This window comes from Hermetia illucens, chromosome 3 (genome assembly GCF_905115235.1).
Source record: "Hermetia illucens chromosome 3, iHerIll2.2.curated.20191125, whole genome shotgun sequence".
Lineage (NCBI taxonomy): Eukaryota > Metazoa > Arthropoda > Insecta > Diptera > Stratiomyidae > Hermetia > Hermetia illucens.
In genome coordinates this window covers 32,321,758-32,335,200 of record NC_051851.1, presented here as the reverse complement: position 1 = coordinate 32,335,200, position 13,443 = coordinate 32,321,758, and the positions used below count along the sequence as shown (strand labels likewise).

The window sequence follows — 13,443 nt, the reverse complement described above, 5'->3', positions numbered from 1 at the left end:
ATAAACCAAGGAGCAACTCGAATATTTCACCCATAAGGCACTCCATGAGCCCAGTAATCAGGGGAAGCTTAGTAACTGGGGATGTCGACCCAATTCACACAATCGGATCACTACCCACTTTGACTCATGGAAGACATAATAGTCAACCTCGCCGAGAAGAAAATCTTTACGAAATCAGATCTAGTACGTGCATTCCTTCACATCCCCATAGCAGAACAGGACATTCCTAAGACAGCGGTAATAACGCCGTTCGGACTCTATGAGATCGTGGTAATGATTTTTGGCCTCCGAAACGTCGCCCAGTCTGTTCAACGCTTCATGGATGCGGTACTAAAAGGACTTGATTTTGATAGTGTTACATTGACGATATTTTAATCAAACAATGGAGAGCAGCATCTGGAACACGTACGAATTGTTCTGAAGCAGCTTAACAACTTTGGAATCGTTATAAATGACACGAAATGTGCTTTTGGCGTCGATAAAATAGAATACCTGGGGCAAAGAATAAGCCAAGACGGCATAATCCTACCAGAGTCCCGCGTCCAAGCGGTACGCGATTTCAAAAGCCCGGAGAATGTAAAAGAACTTCGAAGATTTCTTGGAACACTGGACTTTTACAGACGTTTTTTACAAAATGTTGCACACCTTTAAGCGCCGTTCAATGAGTACCTAGCTAACGTGAAGAAAGGCGATAAGACAGCAGCAATAGCGCGATATTCCCGGCAGCTAAGCTTCATCTCGGAGTTCCCCAACAATATATGGTAAAATATATTCAGGGTGACAAGAACAAAGTGGCTGATGCATTATCGTTGGATTTCCCGGTTCGGCGTTCCACGCACACTGACTACAGATCAGAGGATACAGTTTGAATCCACCTTTATCCAAGCCCTAACAAAGTTAGTGGGCTGGGAAAGAAGCCGCACAACCCCCTACCATTGGAACGGTGGCATTGGTTTTTTAAGTGCTCCATAATGTGTCACGAGCAGAACCCAGCGTGGACGGGTGTACTCTACACGATTTTACTTGGATTACGGAATAGTTTCAAGGACGACATCGTAAGATCCACTGCGGAGATGCTCCACGGGACAAAGCTAACGCTTCCAGGGGAGTTCATAGCGTCCGAAGATGAACACATTGAGCCGAACGCATTCATCGGACAACTCCAAAAAACAAAGCGAACACTTCGACCCGTGCTAGCAGTACATCATTGTCAACGTAGTTTTTCGAAGTAAGAGTTTGGAAACCTGCACTTACGTTTTTCTTCGAGTGGACTCGGACCTCATGAGATCCTGAGCAGAATATCCCAAGTCGTATATAAAATTAATTTCAATGGAAAGGACATCACGTTGCTATGCAACGCCCAAAAGCCCACATTCCTCGAGGCTACAGCATTCGAAGGACACATCATATCGACATCAGCAAGCCAGTCGAAAACCACACCAACTCAGAGGATTCTAAGTGACAGGGCGATTCGATGGACTCCAATCAGCACACCTCCAGACATGCAAGGGGAGTACTGTGAGAACTCAACTGAACAAACCCAGCTGGTTTCGAACTTTGCCACGGGAGGGGCCAGCATTGCTGAAGAAAGGTATCGAGATGTGAGCCGCAACAGCGCGTAACCTTCTAGTTTAGTTTTAGTATTCTCGGATGGAATAAACTGGTTTGTATTTAGAAATACCACCTCAGGTTTCCTTTATAGAGAAAGACGTACACGTGACGATACATCCGATCCCTATAAAGTTAATAATCGTAGACCTGACGTTTGTTAGCCGCGCACTGACGCGTTGCCTGTCCTGGCATGTTCGCGAGGACTGCATCCACAGCGAGCACAAAGCAATTATCCTCGAACTAAAGAGGCAACCATACAGTAGGCAAATAAGATACCCAAATTCGAAAGGGACATCAGGCTAGTTCACAATAGCACTGAACGAGCAGACCTTCATGGAAGTGTGGCTAGATCAACCTTCTAAGGCATGTGACGCAATGCACCTCCAAGGCGTACGACGTATCGATGCCTAGGAGATATGCATTGCCTAGTAGAATATTCAACTATTGGTGGAATAGTGAACTGGCCAGCATTGGATCAGCCTGGTACCTAGCCAGTCGAATGGGCCAGAGGACGGTAGGTAGGACCAATCAACTGCAAAAAGAGCGTGCATACAAGGAAGCGGAACAAAAGGGAGAGAGAGAGATTTCTAAATTTGACGGAAATTCCTACAGTAACCACAGACGAGCTGTTGGAGGTCTGCAGCAGAAAAGGCGACAACAAAGCTATACCGAATAGGGCTCTTAAACACGGCGTAAAGTCCAGTTTTAAGGGGTAAAAATCCCACATACTGGCGTGTCCAGACCAGTGTCTTGTGAGGATTTCCACCGCGTTTCAAAAGAAAACAGATAGAGAGACAGACGATCAGATAGACAATAAACGGATTTGAATAAGGTTTTGGTTTACGCAAAACCTTAAAAAGATCACAAACCCAAGGATTACTGGCTGAGATTCTTAATAAAATGCTTCCGAAACTGATTAGTGCAATATATCTCAGTTTTCAAGATTGTGAACATCATATAAATTGCTGTAATCAAAGTGATAGCTACGTATCATTCAATGGGTTATTATACATAAATTTGTCACGACAAAATAGAAAGCTCAAAATCCAGGTATTATCACAATCTGTGAAGTCAATCTGTTTTCTAATCTTATCTTGAACGCATGATGGTATAAAAGTTAAGGCATGATTCTACAATAAACAGCATTTGTTGATGTTGAAAGCTTGAACTTGATAAGTTTGGTGACTTTACAATCCTTAAGTGTCAGAGGTTGCAAAGTAAATTCTCAAAAGAAAATAGATTTATAAAGGAAGACTAGTTATGCTTTAATGAAGATTGCGCAAATGATGAGAATAAAGAATATCTGTTTGTGCATCATAGGTGAAACACACACTCGCCGATTCTTCAATTTCCAAGTTTACGACTTAAATTTTTGAGAAAACAATACGACGAACATTACTTAGATCAAAGGCTCTATGAATTAGACATTTTTATAGTCAGAAGGAAGAACCATACCGCACCAGTCTCGTGCCAAGCTCCTAGATCTGTTGTGGTAGTTCAGTGTAACCGCGGAGACTGCGTTCACACTGCTGATGATGCAGTGGGTGATTCACGTCTCCGTTGTGCTGCTCACTTCGTCCCCAGCTGAAACCGCGCGGATTATTCGGAAGAACCCGGGACGTGATTTCGCCAATGGTGTTACCTGGCGAACCTGACGCTTTTTTGGAGTGGCCCCCGATTCGGCGAAAGCTTTTAGTCTCGGCAAGCAGGCCCATTTGGTTCTGCCCCGGATGTCGAGTTTGAAAGAGTGCTTCCGTCGCTCCAGGACTTTAAAGGGGCCCCTATATGGTGGGAGGACGGACGGAATGCAAGGACTGCGACCCCGACGGATCGCCGGAAGCCCTTAAAGCGGCCTCCAGCGTCCGTTGTAAACGTTCCAGCATTCCATTGGACTGCGGATGGTATATAGTGGTCCTGTGGCGTTTGAAACCCAGGGGCTTGCCTAACTACAAGAAAAGGGTAGGCTCAAACTACATTGCCTGGTCCGTGATTCTTGACAGAGGGCCTCAACGCATGATTGCGCAGTAACATTAATCACAGGTATTGCTTCAGGCCACCACGATTGTGAGGTAATACTTGTAACCGTGCGAGTCTCGCAAAAGGCCAATTATGTCGAGGTGGATGATGTGAAAACCCTTGGTCGGTCTTGTTGATCTTATACTTCTGGCACGCAATGCACTGTTCGCCCCAAGAGTTTACGTCCTTGTTCATTGACGGCCAGAAGTATTTCCCGATGACTAACCGGTTCACTGTCCGCATGCCTGGGCGCGTAAAATCGCGTACTGCGTGGAGTGCTTCCTTGCGAAAATCAACTGGAATAAATGGCCTTGATTCTTTGTCCGAGATCTCGCAGAATAAGTAGCAGTTTCAACCGAAAATAGGAAACTCCTTGAACATGTATTTGGAGTTTGTCCACAGCCCGAGAAAATGGTAGAAGTTTAGCATCAATCAGCTGTTATTTGGCAGTTTCAAGCGCCTGGATGGCCTCAGTAGACCACGCAATCCGGCACGAGTCTTCCGTTTTGGGTCCAGACAAGTAAGCGTTAAGGATTGCTTGGTTGAAGTCTGATTGAATTCCGTCAGCGGTGATCATGGGGCCGAGAAATTTCACCTAAGTTTGTAGGAATTGCACTTTTCAACGTTTAAAATGAGCCCGGCCTCAGGGAGACGTTGAAAAATGACTCGACATGGTCAAATGCTCGGATTCAGAAGAATAAGCGATCAAACATAATCCATTTAGACAAAACAGAAATTAAATTTTCGTAGAATAGAGTGGATGAACCCCTGGAATGTATGCGCTGCGTTGCAGAATCTAAGTAGCATCCTGATGAACTCAAAGTCCGAAAGGTGTTCGAATAGTCATTTTGAGTATGTCTTCAGGAGCTACAGCTACGCCTTTACCAGATCCCAAGTCGTGAAAACCCGGCAATTTTTCAAGTAATACGCGAAGTAATGGATGAGTGGAATATGGAATTCTGGCGCCTGTAATCCCATTAAGGCCTCCATTCGCCGTTTGGCTTAGGGACCATGTGAAACAGAGATGACCAACAGCTATTAGAAGGTCTACACATACCCTGTTTCGTAAAATAATCGAACTCTTTCTTTGCAACAGCTAGCTTCTGGGGTGATAGGATAAGCACCTTTGAGAAGATCGTGGAGCCAGTAGTGTTGATGTGGTACTGCACATCATGCTTGCTGGCAAAACTACTTTCAGTAGTGATGTTGCGATATTTTTGGAGGAGTACGCCCTTGGATTGCAATGAGAGCAGCTCATAGACTAATTCGATTAGATCTATGGGGAGCACAGAGCATTGGAAGAGTCATTGGGAGAACTGAATCTAGTTTTCGCAATCGCTTCCGATTCTCAGATCCCCATACATCTAAGAGGTTAGATATTGTCTTCTATTTGTAGTCAAGCCTAAAATTGATAGACCAGTAGCTTACTCCAAACTACAATTTTTATTTTACTCCAAACTACAATTTTTATTTTACAGTGTAGATATATATTTCGGGAGCAACTTACCCCCTTCATCAGTTCAGTATAGTGATGAAGGGGGTAAGTTGCTCCCGAAATATATATCTACACTGTAAAATAAAAATTGTAGTTTGGAGTAAGCTACTGGTCTTTCATTTTTTTCCGATACATCTGTTTGGTAGAAGATTTGAAATAATAAACAAGTCGGGAAACCGGAAGCTGGGCGCTTCAGATATGAAAGGTTTTGTTTACTTCTTCTGTGAGTATATTTAAGTGTAGAACTATCCCATTTGTACGTAGTTCGTTATGTATATGCATTTAGCATGACTACCCACTTTAGTGTGATATTGATATTCAGTTGCAGTAAATTTACAGGGTAAAGTCAACTTTGAGCTACTGTAACTTTGTTACTAATAGTGTGATTTTGATCAAACTTGGGGATAATATGCTCTATATTATACTTTATACTACTGCCAACTTTTATAACTCTGGGATAAACTTAAGGGGGGTTTTACTCAATTTCCCCAAAAATATGGTAATATACTATTATTAACTTAATTTGAACGATATGGAGAGTATTTTGAGGCCTGGGCACTATATAGAGGCAGCCTCATGATTTTTTCCAGATTTTTCGGTTTGGTAGTTTCTGAGAATGGGTCCGTTAAAGAAATCATCACTTTCGACTCCTCCCACTCCCCGCCCTCCTAATAAATCTCAAAACTGACTGGCTTCGAAAAGTACTAATCGAGACCTTTCATTTGATACCCCACATGACTATATTCGGTGAAAAAAATTTTTACACCCCCCTTTTACATGTATGTGGATTCCCCTCCTAAATCTCAACGTAGAAGGATATGACTCACTGCATGTTTGGGGGTCCACAGTTCCCACCTTCTCACCAAATTTCGTGCTAATCGGTATAGCCGTTTCTGAGAAAAGTGCCTGTGACAGACAGACATTGAACCGATTTTAATAAGGTTTTGTTTTGCAAACAAAACCTTAAAAACTGGCTTTTGTTTATTTTTGCAAACACCGATATTTCGGGAACCACTTATTCCCTTCATGAGAGCTAACAAGCCAAGTGAACAAGTGAAGAGTTGTTAGCACTGATGAAAGGAACAAGTGGTTCCCGAAATATCGGTATTTTCAAAAATAAAAATAACACTAGCGAATAAAAAAAAAAGTTTTTTATTATTTCAAATAATTAATCGCTGGAAACACCGCATAATTACACTCAGAAGATATGATGATATCTTGGAACGTAGAAAAAACTGGGACGAACCAGAAGAATGCGTGTCAGGATACGCTGACGTCTTCTACACCAATGGCTCAAAGACAGAAAATGGTTCTGGCAGGAGTCTATCTCTCAAATAAAAACGACAATACACAATGGTCTTTCAGGCTGAAGTGTATGCAATCCCAAGGGCGGCAACATGGATGATTGACGAGCGGTTGAAGGGCAGGCGCATCGCAATCTATAGCGATAGTCAAGCTGTATTGAGAGTTTTGAGAAGTACTTTAATCACTTAAAAAATCGTTCAGAATGTAGAAACTCATTGAATTCTGTTTCTAGATTCAAAATGGTGATTTGCTTTGGGTACCTGGTCACTGTGGTGTAGACAGAAATTAAAGCTCGGATGTCTTAGCAAAAGAGGCTTCAACTTTCCCCATGCCCGGACCGGAACCAGCAATTGGGGTGTCGGTAGCATTGGCTAATACTGCTATCAAAAACTGGGAACAAGCTTTCCACAATCAAAGGTTTTGAAGCCTTAATGCTGCTAGACAGACCAAACTCTTGTCAGAACCAAACTAACATACTGCATAGTTTATCCTGTCGAAAAGCAAGAAGACTTACAGAAGTATTGTGGGCATTCTGACAGGCCATAATTCACTAGCTGGGCATATGTTCAGAATAGGAATTATTATTATGATACGTGTTCATCCTGTAATGAGGAAGCGGAATCCACGGAACATTTTCTATGTGAGTGCCCCGCTTACGGACCCATGATCTATCCACCGCCATTGTCGTCTCCTTATCAGGTCGCATATGAGTGCCAAACCTGTGCGCCGACCAAGTTCTTCGTTTAAGATAGTGTCAAGCCAGCCTGCTCCGATGATGATACGCAGACAAATAGAGAGATAGCTTGGAGCTTTTCAGTAACAGTAGAGTTCACCTTCCATGTGCTGCTCCCACATAGCAATACAGAGAGAATACTAACACAGAACAGTCTCAACTTTATCTTCGTGTTGAGATAACTGCATTTCCAGATTTTAAACGGAGAAACGGAAGCGGATCTACCACTGCTAATGCGTCGGGCAACATCTAGTTCGGTGCTGCAATCGGTACAAACCACGTTTCTTACGTTTCTTAGATATACAAATTGATCGCATATAGAGAGAGCACGATAACCAATCAGACTGAGAACCTTGGTTTTGTTTGTGTTTATCTTTAACCTAACCCTACTTGCCTCTCCTTCCAAATCTAGAGTCACTTGGCCAAGGTCCATGACCCGGTGAGAGAACAAACAGATATCATCAACGTAGCCGAGGTGTTTGTGGAAAGATGTTATAGCCCATTGAATTCCTCCACGTCCTTTGTACATGGCAGCATGAAGAACTTCACCGAAGACAAAAATAAATAATATCGGCGGACTCCGCTTTGGACCTCGAAACCCTTCGAGATTTTACCTCGGTACTTCGTCGGGTCTTTTGTAATTAGCCTAGTCTCAACAAACCATTACAGGTATTTACGGAAAAAATCCATGGCTCCAGACCGTTGAGAAACTAATGAAACAATTGGAGAACGCAGTGGATCTCAATATAAGGAGCTATCGGACGCGGTCATTGAACCAAGAGGACTAGGAAAACGCATTCGGAAAGCCAAGGCTCAAAATGAACTATAGTATAGAAGAGGTCAGGCAGGCCAAATAATTGTAATGGCCACCCATCCAATGAAATGAATAACTCAGATATAGCTAAATATAAATTAGTATAAGAGTATCTACCGTTTATGTGTAAATCCCTATCGTGAATTAAAATCAAATCATTGTCTTTACATTGGTAATTAAAGCATAAATACTAGGCCATTTGTTCAGGTTCGTAGGAATATGTCTACTCGCATCATGGTCAGTTTCGTTCGGTCAACAGATAAGAGTCAACATGTCTATTTTTTGTCGTTAGATTACCAATAAAAATGTTTGTAATTGTGCAGTTGGCTTCACTTCCCCTACCAGGTGGACGAATGAGTCATTAAGACCCGCATGGTTCAAAACAGGTAATTTGGTGAAAATTTAAGAACACATTCAAGAACCAACAGAGCTATATGTGTCTAAAAGTAGCTGGCATGCATTGTTTCTCTGTAAAATAAAAGACTCTTCAAAAAAGCACGAGTACAGTCATACTTGACTGTTCTCCAAGGTATCTACATTTTCGCGGGAATCCCCCTCTTTCATTGATATCAAAGTTTTTCATATTAAGTTATAAAGATTTGACATTTAAATGACTCACTTAAGGGGGTCATCTCGTGTGAAGGCCGTTTTTTTGCATTTTTTTTAGATATTTTTTTTGTGAAGAATTGGATAAAGATACAAATATGAATTGAAAAAATCAAAAATTTGACTAACAGTTTCGTCCAGGGCAGAGGCAACTCATCAGACGCTGCCTCACCTCTGCCCTGGGAGCAGCGTGATCGAAAGTGCCAACAGGTGGAAAGACGCTCCCTTTTATCACCGCAAAAACACGACAAGGTTGCGAGTTATATTGGACTTAAAACACCAGTCGTTGAAGTCTAAGCTAGACTAAAGCTAGGTTGTTGTTTAGGATCTGTGGGATCCTAAGCCCCCATCCACTTGATGGTGGACCGGACTAAATGAGGAGCAACTTACTCCCTCGTTTTTTAGTCCATGGATCCCTAGTATTGGAGCGTAGCACCCCAAGCATTAAGAATTGAAAAAATCAAAAATTTGACTGACGGTTTCGTCCAGGGCAGAGGCAACTCATCAGACGCTGAATTTGAATGAATTTTTCACCATAGATTTATTGATATCTCGAGCGTGCATAGTAATGTTCCCACCCGGATCGCATAGTTTAAATGAAATATAGGGCAATTTATACAACCAACTCCAAAAAAGGTGTTTTTCTACTGCTACGCTAGATGGCGCTGTGATCATCTTAAAGAAAAAAGTAAACGGTATTTTAACGTACAGACTTAGCTACAGTTCGCAAACTAGGATTATTAAAAAATATTAAAAACTAACTTTTTGGTGCCTTGTTAACCTTTTTTTGAGAATTTTGGTGTTTTTTCACGGCTTCTTCAATGAATAAAAAAAAACTACTGAATGAGTGGCAATTATCCTAGTTTGCGGACCGTAGAAATATGTTCTGAATAAGTCGTGAAAATTTCAAAGAATTTCGTTTGATAGATTTTGAGCTATGATTGCAGCAGATTTTTAACATGCAGTTTCGAGAAAAAGGCATTTAAAATGTAGAATGTGATTTTTAGCCATAAAATCTTATCTGATCATTAATGTGCTATACCTAGTCCATAAACCTTAGGTTTCTTCAAGAAACATATCCACAGTCTTGGCTTCAATTCTTGTCCTTTTAGCGTATATGCCCGTATATTCTACACTATATCTAGATACAATTGATGTCAAAAAAAATTCGATTCCGCGAATCCAACACACGGGATGACCCCCTTAAGGGAGTTGGAGGTTGGAGAAATCGATTTTTTTTTTGCATGAATTGTATCTATATATAGTGGACAATATGTGGGCAAAGGGATTTTCCGATATGTCGAGTCGTTCAGAAATTACAGTGTTAAACAGGTAAGGAGTTTGCAGCCGCGGCTAGAGTACTCGATCAGAAAGAGCATCGAATCTTTTTTTACCTGTTAGTTTTTTACCTGAGCCTTATAAATTCGAACACAGGTATAAATATAAAAAGATGGAAAACCAATCAATTGTCTAAACTTATTTGCTCTTTGGAATAAAAAGGATAATCCCGTCTAAACTGAGCACTGAAAGGCTATCAAGCTATACTCCGTTATATTTTGTTGTAAGTATTGTGCTGTTTGTGTGTTCAGTGATTTTTTTAAATGGATCGTACGAAGGGAGATCGCTTTAACGTTCAACGTTATGCTCGCACTAAAAAACGAGTATTTCATGGGAATCGATACTTATCAGAGAAGAAAAAGGAGTTTTCTCCGGTATTTCTGCAAATTTCTACAAATAATAAAATATACGTAGTAGTAAAAAAGGAATGCATAGGACATGACGAGCAAAGAATGGGAACGCGGCTTAGAAATGCAAAGAAGAATCGCAAAGGCATTGGTGGAAAAGGGGCTGGAAAACTTACTGATAAGGTTATTGACGACCTCACTACATTTTTTGGGCTAGCTATTCGTCGACACGCAAATTCGATAGAAGGAATGAAGCCAGAAATTTGGGCAACTTTCTTCCATAAATGTTCTACAGACGAAAATCCTCAGCATCAAAATTGTCCAGCAGGCGAGGACAGTTGGTGCAAATGGCGCAAAGCGGAAGCTAAAGGAAAACTGGATAGTTTCCACCACGAGAGGGCACCTTTGACTGAAGAAGTTCAAATCAAATCAATCTACGAAGATTTGTCACGAGATGATCTCTTGAACAGATGTTTAGGAGCAAAGACCCAGAATAACAATGAGTCGCATTGATCTGGACTTTCGCTCCTAAACACCTTCATTCTGGGGCCAAGGTCGTAGAAATAGCCACTTTTCTGGCTGGTTTTCAATGAAGGATTCAATGGCATTCTCAAAATCCTAATGACAATGGGATGTCAAGTTGGTCACATATGTCAGGTTTATGTCGACCGCGGTAATGAAGCGCGAATTTGGCGGTCCGAACGACGATCGGCTGACCTCGCTAAACGAGCCAGAATTGAAACCAGAGAGCAACAATCGGCCTTACAAGACCTTTTTGAAGAAACGGAGGGTGCTCTCTATGGACCAGATATAGCAGATTAATGGTGAGTTAAAATTTTACTGTTGATAATCACATTTAAATTTTCAAATGCGTTTTTCTCGAAACTGCATCTGGCTGCCACCATAGCTCAAAATCTATCCAACTAAATTCTTTGAAATTTTCATGACTTGATTAATACATATTTCTACGGTCCGCAAACTAGAATAATTGCAATCGGATGTGTCGTTTTTTTTATTCATAAAAAAAGCCGTAAAAAAAGACCAAAATCCAAAAAATTTACCTTTTAATATTTTCTAATTATCCTAGTTTGCGGACCGTGGTATATTGTCCACATTAAAATGTCGTTTAGTTTTTTTTCCTCAAATGAACACAGCGCCCTCCAGCGTGGCAGCAGAGAAACACCTTTTTTTTGGAGATGGGCGCATAAATTGACACATATTCCGAAAACTAGCTACGATATCAAGCTGAAAAGTTCATCACATATACTAGAGATATCAATAAACATATCGTGAAAATCACGTTTGTATCTTTATGCAGTCCTCCAAAATAATTTTTCAAAAAAGGCAAAAAAACGGCCTTCACACCGGATGACCCCCTTAAGACCCGCATGGTTCAAAACAGGTATGCAATCTTCATAGGTAATTTGGTGAAAATTTAAGAATTCAGTCAATAACCATACTTGTCATAAAGTAGTTGGCATGCATTATTTCTCTGTAAAATATAAGACTTGAAATAATATACGAGTACACCCACACTTGGCTATTCTCCAGGGTAGTTTATGTATCTACAATTTCGCGGGAATCCCCTCTCTTGCATTGATATCAAAGTCATTCATCAAGTAAAGTTATAAAAATCTATTTTTATTTATATAATTACACCACTCATCGGCATTCCCGTACTATCAACAAATCAATTAACCCTTCAATGGTAGTACATCAACATGGACCGGTGAAACAAATCAATTAATGCTTTCTTCGTAATATCCAGCGAACTGATATTTTCTTCCGAATGGCCTTGTCTAGATTGCTATAATATACATAAATTGCTTAGCAGTGATAGTATGTACACAATGAGGCCGAAGTTAGGAACAATGGAATATTTCCAGGAGGAAAGTATCCCGCCTGATTGTCGCCTCAATTATCTGACCCCATGTGTCCATGGCGATAGCATCTGATAGAGAGGAGACTCCCATTAAATCAATATTACGCATCATTTAGAAACTATGACCTAAAGATAACCATCATGAGCCCCAAAAATGCTCTAATAGATTGTACTGATAAGTATGTTATTCAAACACTATCAATTTAATATAAACAACGTTTTCGCCTTAGAAAATAGTTTTGAAATTAGCTGATGGTGAAAGCAAGTCATCTTTGCCAGTAATATCTTTTTTTGCTTTGGTATTTATTTTGAGTCTAGCGTTATTCGTTTGGTTGCATTTTGCCTCATCACTTCCCTCCTCACATTTCTTACGAAACAATTACACAAGGTGCGTCATAGATTGCTAAAATTATTAAAATAAACACCTTACCCTTATCTATGAAATTTCCTTGCTTTTTTCTAGGTGAAACTACGCCTTATGATTTCCAGAAATCCAGGAAAAATCTGTAGAAAATTCACAAACACTCTATAAATAAATTCGTCACTGATTTGGCCGCAATTCGATGAACTCACAGATAAACGTGCTCCGCTCTAAATCACGCGATTTCAAAGCCGAGAACCAACAGACAGACAGGCAGATGGTAAGGGAACTCGTTTTACATATGCAATTACCGGAGCTAACAAAATTATAATGAAAAACTACGTATCTTTTCCGCACGTCGAATCACCTTTCTTTTAGCGAACCCGTACACGAATATCATCTGACCGAAATTCGACCACATGCACTGGGGTGAATGGAAAACGCGAAATAAATCGCGCGCTTGCTGTTGCTCTGCCACGACTGAATATTTCCTATCGAGTTCTAAAATAAGTCACTATTGTACGTATCTCTTAGATGGAAATGAACACTGAATTCTCTGTTGGCCCCTAGTGAGAATGGACTTCTGAAATTAATTCAGATAAGATACTACACCAATTTCGCTTACTTCGGCGAAACCTACTCAAGTGTACATATGCAGAAACTACAGTGTGTAGCTAAACTATAGGCAATAGTACGGATAGCGTCTTAGATTCTTTCGTTGGGTTTGAATCGAAAGTGAAAGCTTTTGTTTAGAAATGTTCCGAACTCATGCAATAGTCAATAAAAGTTGCGCATGGCACTCGCTCTGGGGTGGATATTGTCTTCTATTTACGTTCGGACACGACTCGCCTACCTTATTTTGTTGATGCCGACGTACCTGCAAAGTGAAAGTCAGGAAATGCTAGAAAGTATCTACCTACCTTTCCGCGAACAAT

General features: G+C 40.8%; 1 protein-coding gene across 1 annotated transcript in view; it reads right to left on the bottom strand.

Annotated features, from left to right (window-relative positions):
• The window catches only part of LOC119651780 (L-asparaginase-like), a 31,109-nt gene extending 17,937 nt beyond the window's left edge, over positions 1–13,172 (bottom strand). Inside the window, exons 1-2 of the mRNA XM_038055535.1 lie at positions 12,721–13,172; positions 12,578–12,651 (exon numbers count right to left, since the gene is read on the bottom strand). The gene's annotated coding sequence lies outside the window, so the exon portion shown is untranslated. The remainder of the gene's footprint in view (positions 1–12,577; positions 12,652–12,720) is intronic.
• Positions 13,173–13,443: the final 271 nt, after the last annotated feature.